This window comes from Ascaphus truei, chromosome 14 (assembly GCF_040206685.1).
Source record: "Ascaphus truei isolate aAscTru1 chromosome 14, aAscTru1.hap1, whole genome shotgun sequence".
Taxonomy (NCBI): Eukaryota; Metazoa; Chordata; class Amphibia; order Anura; family Ascaphidae; genus Ascaphus; species Ascaphus truei.
In genome coordinates, this window is record NC_134496.1 from 20,712,507 (window position 1) to 20,719,885 (window position 7,379).

A 7,379-nucleotide genomic window follows, 5' to 3' on the forward strand; every position below is an offset into this window, starting at 1 on the left:
TATATATATATATATATATATATATATATATTTATATATATTTTTGGTGTAAATTACAGCCTGTCACAAGCTACCGTGCCAATCTCATCTTCAGAAAGGCGATGACGCTGCTGCAGGGGATCCGTGTATCATGTGAGGGCGGATCGCTCTTAGCAGCAACACGGACAATTGAGGGCCGGAGTGCGGGGTGACGTCAGACACGGGAGGAAACATCACAGGATTTCGTGATTGGACTGCGCAGGCGCAAGACAACGGCAGCGGAGTATAGGCACCTGGGAATTTGGGACTATTTATATCGGACTTTTGAGACACTTTAATCACGCCTCGCGAGAGAGACCGCAATAGCAGGCAAAACGTCGAATACATTCTTTGAGAAACCCGCAGGGCGCCGATTCATTTTACTTCTTTGGATCTCCCCACGGATTAGAAACCGGCTTTCCTGGTCTCAAGAGACACCGGTAGAAGTATAATTTGTATATGTTTTGATGTGCCGCATGTTTGTTTTGAGACAGAACATTTTCACTTCCTGTTTGCAGAGCGGATGTTCCTTAGGCTACGTCCCCGCTAGCGCTGACCGGGCGGTGCTTACTTACATATATCTATATATAAGTCCCCGCGCACGCTCGTGCACGGGCTCACACGCTCAGAGCTTCAACAAAATTTTTTATACTTTCCAGCGTGCTCAACTACCCGCAATGCGTCCCCCCCGCGTGCGCATGCATGCAGGACACCCAGCGCTCATGCTTGGAGCACTCTCCAAGCATGAGCGCGCTCAGTGGGGACTCAGCCTTACACTATCACCGGCTGGAATGCCAGCCATGCTCTTTCACTCTCCACGCTGTCTGCAGGAGGCTCGTTCCAATCATCCCACGTCCGTATGTCACCGTCCTGCCACAGTGAGCGTGCGGACATTGTGCTCGGACATTTCACAGCCGGTGTGGCAGCGTGCCACGGTTTAGTGGCTCAGATGGACAGCTGAACTTTTAATTCTTCAGTTGGGTCGGTTTTGAAAAGTGCATCTCCAAATAGGAGGGTTGTTTGATGTTCTCCAAATAGGAGGTCTGTTCCTCAGGTGCCATGTCACATTCAGACCTCACACAAGTCTCTTCTTCAGGTGCCCTGTCACAATCAGACCTCACAAGTCTCTTCTTCAGGTGTCTGTCACAATCAGACCTCACAAGACTTTTACAAAAAAACATTTATTAAACAATTCAGTGAGCTAGCTCTCGCACGAGACGGACACAATTATCAAAATGGCTGAGACGCATGAAAGGGAAGGGGGAGAGAGTAAGATATGAGGGGAGGGCGCTGGGGCGGGACAGGGGACACATCTTTACACTGCAGTGTTTGTTTATAAGGGGGAACTTCTTATACAGATGGGCTTGTGAAAGGGGTAAAGCGACACCCTGCGATATCCTTTAGCAGGGGTTGGGGTGACCCGACGCTCTGGGGGGTGCAGTACTTTCACAACATGGTGCGGGGTGAGGGGGTCTTTTAAGGATTGGTTATTAGAATGATTAACCCCCATTGTTGCCAGGGAGGCCTGTAACACTGCAGAGACCTATACATAGATCGTGATAAGGCACTGAGCGATAAAGGGGCCCCCTGGAAGACAAGGGGGGTTAAATCATCCGAACCCCAAAATCCAACCTCTGGATAAGACACACACCATTTAACTGCTTGGAAAGAGTCAGTGAAGGGGTTAAATAACCTACCTTTCAATCCAAATAACCAAACACCCTCCCCCACAAATCACACAGGTCTTCCCATCACCCTACATAACAAAAACCCTATAATCTGCCCCTTACTAATCCCCCCCCCCCACCACCACCTCAACAACTACCCCCCCAACCCACAACTGGTGGCACACACCAATGTGTTAGCCCTTCCCACCCATAAGATGGCACTGCTACCCCACTACCTACACGAACTATTGACAAACACACGCACACACGCTTTGCCGTTATTCCCCTCTCCCACACGCACGCTTTGCCGTTATTCCCCTCTCCCACACACACGCTTTGCCGTTATTCCCCCCTCCCACACGCACGCTTTGCCGTTATTCCCCTCCCACACGCACGCTTTGCCGTTATTCCCCCCTCCCACACGCACGCTTTGCCGTTATTCCCCTCCCACACGCACGCTTTGCCGTTATTCCCCCCTCCCACACGCTTTGCCGTTATTCCCCCCTCCCACACACACACACGCTTTGCCGTTATTCCCCCCTCCCACACGCACGCTTTGCCGTTATTCCCCCCTCCCACACGCACGCTTTGCCGTTATTCCCCTCCCACACACACGCTTTGCCGTTATTCCCCCCTCCCACACGCACGCTTTGCCGTTATTCCCCTCCCACACGCTTTGCCGTTATTCCCCCCTCCCAAACGCACGCTTTGCCGTTATTCCCCCCTCCCACACACACGCTTTGCCGTTATTCCCCCCTCACACACACACACACACACACGCTTTGCCGTTATTCCCCCCTCCCACACACACACACACGCTTTGCCGTTATTCCCCCCTCCCACACACACACACACACACACGCTTTGCCGTTATTTCCCCCCTCCCACACACACACACACACACACACACGCTTTGCCGTTATTCCCCCCTCCCACACACACACACACGCTTTGCCGTTATTCCCCCCTCCCACACACACACACACACGCTTTGCCGTTATTTCCCCCCTCCCACACACACACACACGCTTTGCCGTTATTCCCCCCTCCCACACACACACACACGCTTTGCCGTTATTCCCCCCTCCCACACACACACACACACGCTTTGCCGTTATTCCCCCCTCCCCCACACACACACACGCTTTGCCGTTATCCCCCCTCCCACACACACACGCTTTGCCGTTATTCCCCCCTCCCACACACACACGCTTTGCCGTTATTCCCCCCTCCCACACACACACACACACACACACACACACGCTTTGCTGTTATTTACCCCCCCCCCCCCACACACGCTTTGCCGTTATTCCCCCCTCCCACACACACGCTTTGCCGTTATTTCCCCCCCACACACACACACACGCTTTGTTGTCATCTGCCCCAACACACCACCACCACCACCAACACCGCACACACATTCAGACACCCATAACCCCAACAGCCTCATGACTCCCCCATACAAGACTGACCCCTATAAAGAACAGTTACCCCACCTCACATGCTGCCTTGGTGTTACGCTTCCTCCCCATGCAAGAGACACCATATTTCCCCTTATCTTATTCTAACCCAAATCTACAGCACACATTCTCCCACCAAGGGGCAGATAACCCAACTGTCTCCAGGTCAGATACCCCGGCACACACCTCACACCTCCATAACTCGCCTGCACTATAATATCCCCCCCCACAACCGTTACGCTGCCAGCTCCTCCCCCACCCCCCCCATACTAATACCCCACAGAAAGTGTGGATTGATGCACAATTAGCCCGCGGGGAATGAAAGGGTAAAATGCCAAAACCTGCCTTTCTAAACAATTCCGAATGTGGCAGATTTAAAGATGGCGGCACCCGTTAACCCTTCAAATCACACACATCCCACAATTCCTTTATCCCCTAATATATGTCTCCCCTCCCGACGGCGCCAGCGAGTCTCACACACACACAAAGGGTTGACAAACCAACATACTGCACCCCATAAAAAAGGGGGGGGGGGGGAAATACTCAGACCTCTCCACGGGAAGCAAAAAAAGATTACGTTTGAAAAAAAAAATTGAAATAAAAAGAATTGGAGGGCGTTTGGAGGCCTTTTAAATTTAGCTCAAAATTCGAATAAAATAACCCAGGACAAAAGAACAGTAATAATGAGTATGACCAACCCTGATGGAGTGCAGTAAAAACCGGAGCAGCTCTAAAAGAACCGGAGTTCGCATGGGCCGCAGACCCCTCGTCTCACTGCCATGCGTGTACAGGACCCTCCTTTACAGCTCTCTTCGTTCCAATTTTCACGCAACTAGAGATAAAAGGGTCACTTGCAATTTGAATCTCCACTACGGTACACCCCCCCCCCCCCCGCCCCAAAAAAACTGAATCAACTAAAAATCCTGTTACCTGGTCAATGAGATTTTGTTAATTGTCGAATCCTACTCGGTTTTTCTAGAGCTGCGCCGGTTTTGCCGCTGGGAGACTGATACTAGATGCGCCATGATCTTGTGCAAATGCGTACGGGCCGCTGACGTTAACGGACCCTCACAGCGAAAGGGGTGTGTTCTAAACACACAGCAGTCACGCCCCTTTTGCCCCTTCCCATAACATGTCTGCGGCCGGCACACTCCCCTGTGCACCAAATAAACGCACCGGCGGTGCTGAATTTGCATGGCACCACCCCGGGAAGCGGGGAAGCGGCGGGCGTTCAACATCTCAGCCCTGGACATTCAGAATTCATTCATTTCAATGGCCGTGTCTTCCCTCAAGAAAAGCCAGGTTCCTATTCCTGCTTTGCTAAGGGAGAATTGGTATATCATTAGAAAGCGTTACATGCGATTTTGGATTTCAGTTTTGAGAAGCCCGTGACACACGTCTTCACGCTGGTTCCTCTATAGGTCACGACACCCCCACACGTACACACACACATACCGTCCCGAGCCCTGGGGTCTATGGGGGGGGGGGGGGGGGGGGGGAAGGTGCGATTAAAAGATGCAATGGGGAGAAAAGGCGATATACCCCAAGGCAGTGCGGGGGGCCCGCGGGCTAATTCACCCCTTGATGGGTTAAACTTGCAGCCGGGAGCAAATAAACAGTTTTAATGCTGGTCTGTGGTGAGATTCTGGGGGCGCCCCGCCCCCTTTACCGCACTGAGAAATTACAAATAAATAAGAGGGCGAGTAGGCGGCTCTCGTTGCCCTTGCTGGAGAGGGAGGGGGGGGGGGAGAAGATGCCTTCAACATACGTGGGAGGGGGGGCCTCTGGATTAAGGTGTGGTCTCTCGTGGGCCACCGAGCGGTGCGTATATATTATATACACATTACCTGCTGTGGTTGCCCGTTTAATAATAAAACGGGGACTGACCCCGGGGGAGCTCAGAAATAGGAAAGGGGGGGCAGCTTCTTAGACCTCCTTTTAGAGAGGATATCACCCCCCTTCCTTCCTTCGCCTGAAGGGCCGCGGTGAATGGAGGATTAAGAAGGAGTCGCGGATACGGCGGCACAGGGAGGGGAGGTCACTTGATGAAAGCATGGTCTGGGATTTTCCCCTCCGCCTGTAATGAGAAAGGGAGAATGAGCGAAGGGACATAGATTAAGGGGGGGGGGGGGGGAGAGAATAAGGGAGAGGGGCGAAAATGGAGAATAAGGGACAGGGAGAGAGAGCGAGCATAAGCCAGAGGGGGGGGGGGGGGGGGGGGGAAAGAGAGCAAGCATAACCCAGAGGGGGGGGGGAGGGATAGAGAATAAGGGAGAGGGGCGAATATGGAGAATAAGGGACAGGGAGAGAGAGCGAGCATAAGCCAGAAAGGGGGGGGGGGGGGGAAGAGAGCAAGCATAAGCCAGAGGGGGGGGGGGGGGGAGAGAGCGCGAGCATAAGGCAGAGGGGGGTGGGGGAGAGAGCGAGCATAAGGCAGGGGGGTGGGGGAGAGAGCGAGCATAAGGCAGAGGGGGGGAGAGAGCGAGCATAAGGCAGAGGGAGGGGAGAGAGAATATGGGAGGGAGGGGGAGAGAATATGGGAGGGAGGGAGGGGGAGAGAATATGGGAGGGGGGAGAGAATATGGGAGGGAGGGGGGGAAAGAGAATATGGGAGGGGGGAGAGAATATGGGAGGGGGGAGGGGGGATAGAATATGGGAGGGAGGGGGATAGAATATGGGAGGGAGGGGGGAGAGAATATGGGAGGGAGGGAGGGGGGGAGAGAATATGGGAGGGAGGGAGGGGGGGAGAGAATATGGGAGGGAGGGAGGGGGGGAGAGAATATGGGAGGGAGGGGGGATAGAGAATATGGGAGGGAGGGGGGATAGAGAATAAGGAGGGAGGGAGGGGGGATAGAGAATAAGGGAGGGAGGGAGGGGGGATAGAGAATAAGGAGGGAGGGAGGGGGGATAGAGAATAAGGGAGGGAGGGAGGGGGGATAGAGAATAAGGGAGGGAGGGAGGGGGGATAGAGAATAAGGGAGGGAGGGAGGGGGATAGAGAATAAGGGAGGGAGGGAGGGGGGATAGAGAATAAGGGAGGGAGGAGGGGATAGAGAATAAGGGAGGGAGGAGGGGATAGAGAATAAGGGAGGGAGGAGGGATAGAAAATAAGGGAGGGAGGGGGGATAGAGAATAAAGGAGGGAGGGGGGGATAGAGAATAAGGGAGGGAGGGGGGATAGAGAATAAGGGAGGGAGGGGGGATAGAGAATAAGGGAGGGAGGGGGGATAGAGAATAAGGGAGGGAGGGGCGGATAGAGAATAAGGGAGGGGGAGAGAGAATGAGTGAGTAGAGAGAATAAGGGAGAGGGGGGACGGAAAGCGGGAGCATAAGGGAGAGGGGGAAAGAGCAGAAGGGAGAGGGGGAAGAGCAGAAGGGAGAGGGGGAAAGAGCAGAGGGAGAGGGAATGAGAGCCCCCCATCCCCATTACTCACCTTTAGCTTCATGAAGATCTGAGCCGCCTGCTCAAAGTCCCAACCATTATCCTGCAGACACCTGGAGAGAGAGACAGACCAACCATGAATGAGACAGACATGGGTAGTATGAGACCGACCGTGAATGAGACATGGGTAGTGTGAGACAGACAGTGAATGAGAGACATTGCTAGTGTGAGACAGACAGTGAATGAGACATTAGTAGCGAGACAGACAATGACGGGAGCTCCTCTCACTTCTGAGACCACTCTGCGTTCATGCCAGAGAAGAGAGTGAAGGCCTGCAGCATGTCCTGCGGGGCGGGGGCCAGGACGGGCACAGGGCTGCTGGAAGGCGTGGGCGCCGGGGTCGCAAATGCTTTCCGGATCTCTTCGGTCGTGGCATTCCTGATAAACTGCTCGTCATTCACCAGCAGGAGCCTGAGAGGGAGAGAGATGCGTGCAGGAGTATATATGGGGTGTGTGATGCGCACACACACACACACACACACACACGTTGTAGGAGTATATATGGGGTGTGTGACACACACATACACACTATATGCATATACCTGGACTAAGACGTGTAGGAGTATATATGGATCGCCTTGCTGCTGGGGATCTTTCCTACTCCTGGCCATATACACACCTGCCCTCGCCCTCGCCTCCCCAACCTGTGCCCTCTGGAATGTCCGCTCTCTGACCAACAACCTCTGCTGTTCTGACATAAACCTGTGTCTGCTGTGGAGGCTGCTCTCTCCTACGGTGGGATCTCTTTCTCCTATGGTGGGATCTCTTTCTCCTACGGTCCACGCCGCAATGGC

At 53.7% G+C, this 7,379-nt stretch overlaps 1 long non-coding RNA gene across 1 annotated transcript; it reads right to left on the reverse strand.

The window, feature by feature from the left end:
- Positions 1–3,022: 3,022 nt before the first annotated feature.
- LOC142465776 (uncharacterized) lies at positions 3,023–7,373 on the reverse strand. The gene is made up of 3 exons (XR_012787970.1): positions 6,814–7,373; positions 6,578–6,638; positions 3,023–5,222 (listed from the first exon to the last, which is right to left on the reverse strand). It is a non-coding gene; the product is annotated as an uncharacterized LOC142465776 (long non-coding RNA).
- Between the last annotated feature and the right edge of the window lie 6 nt (positions 7,374–7,379).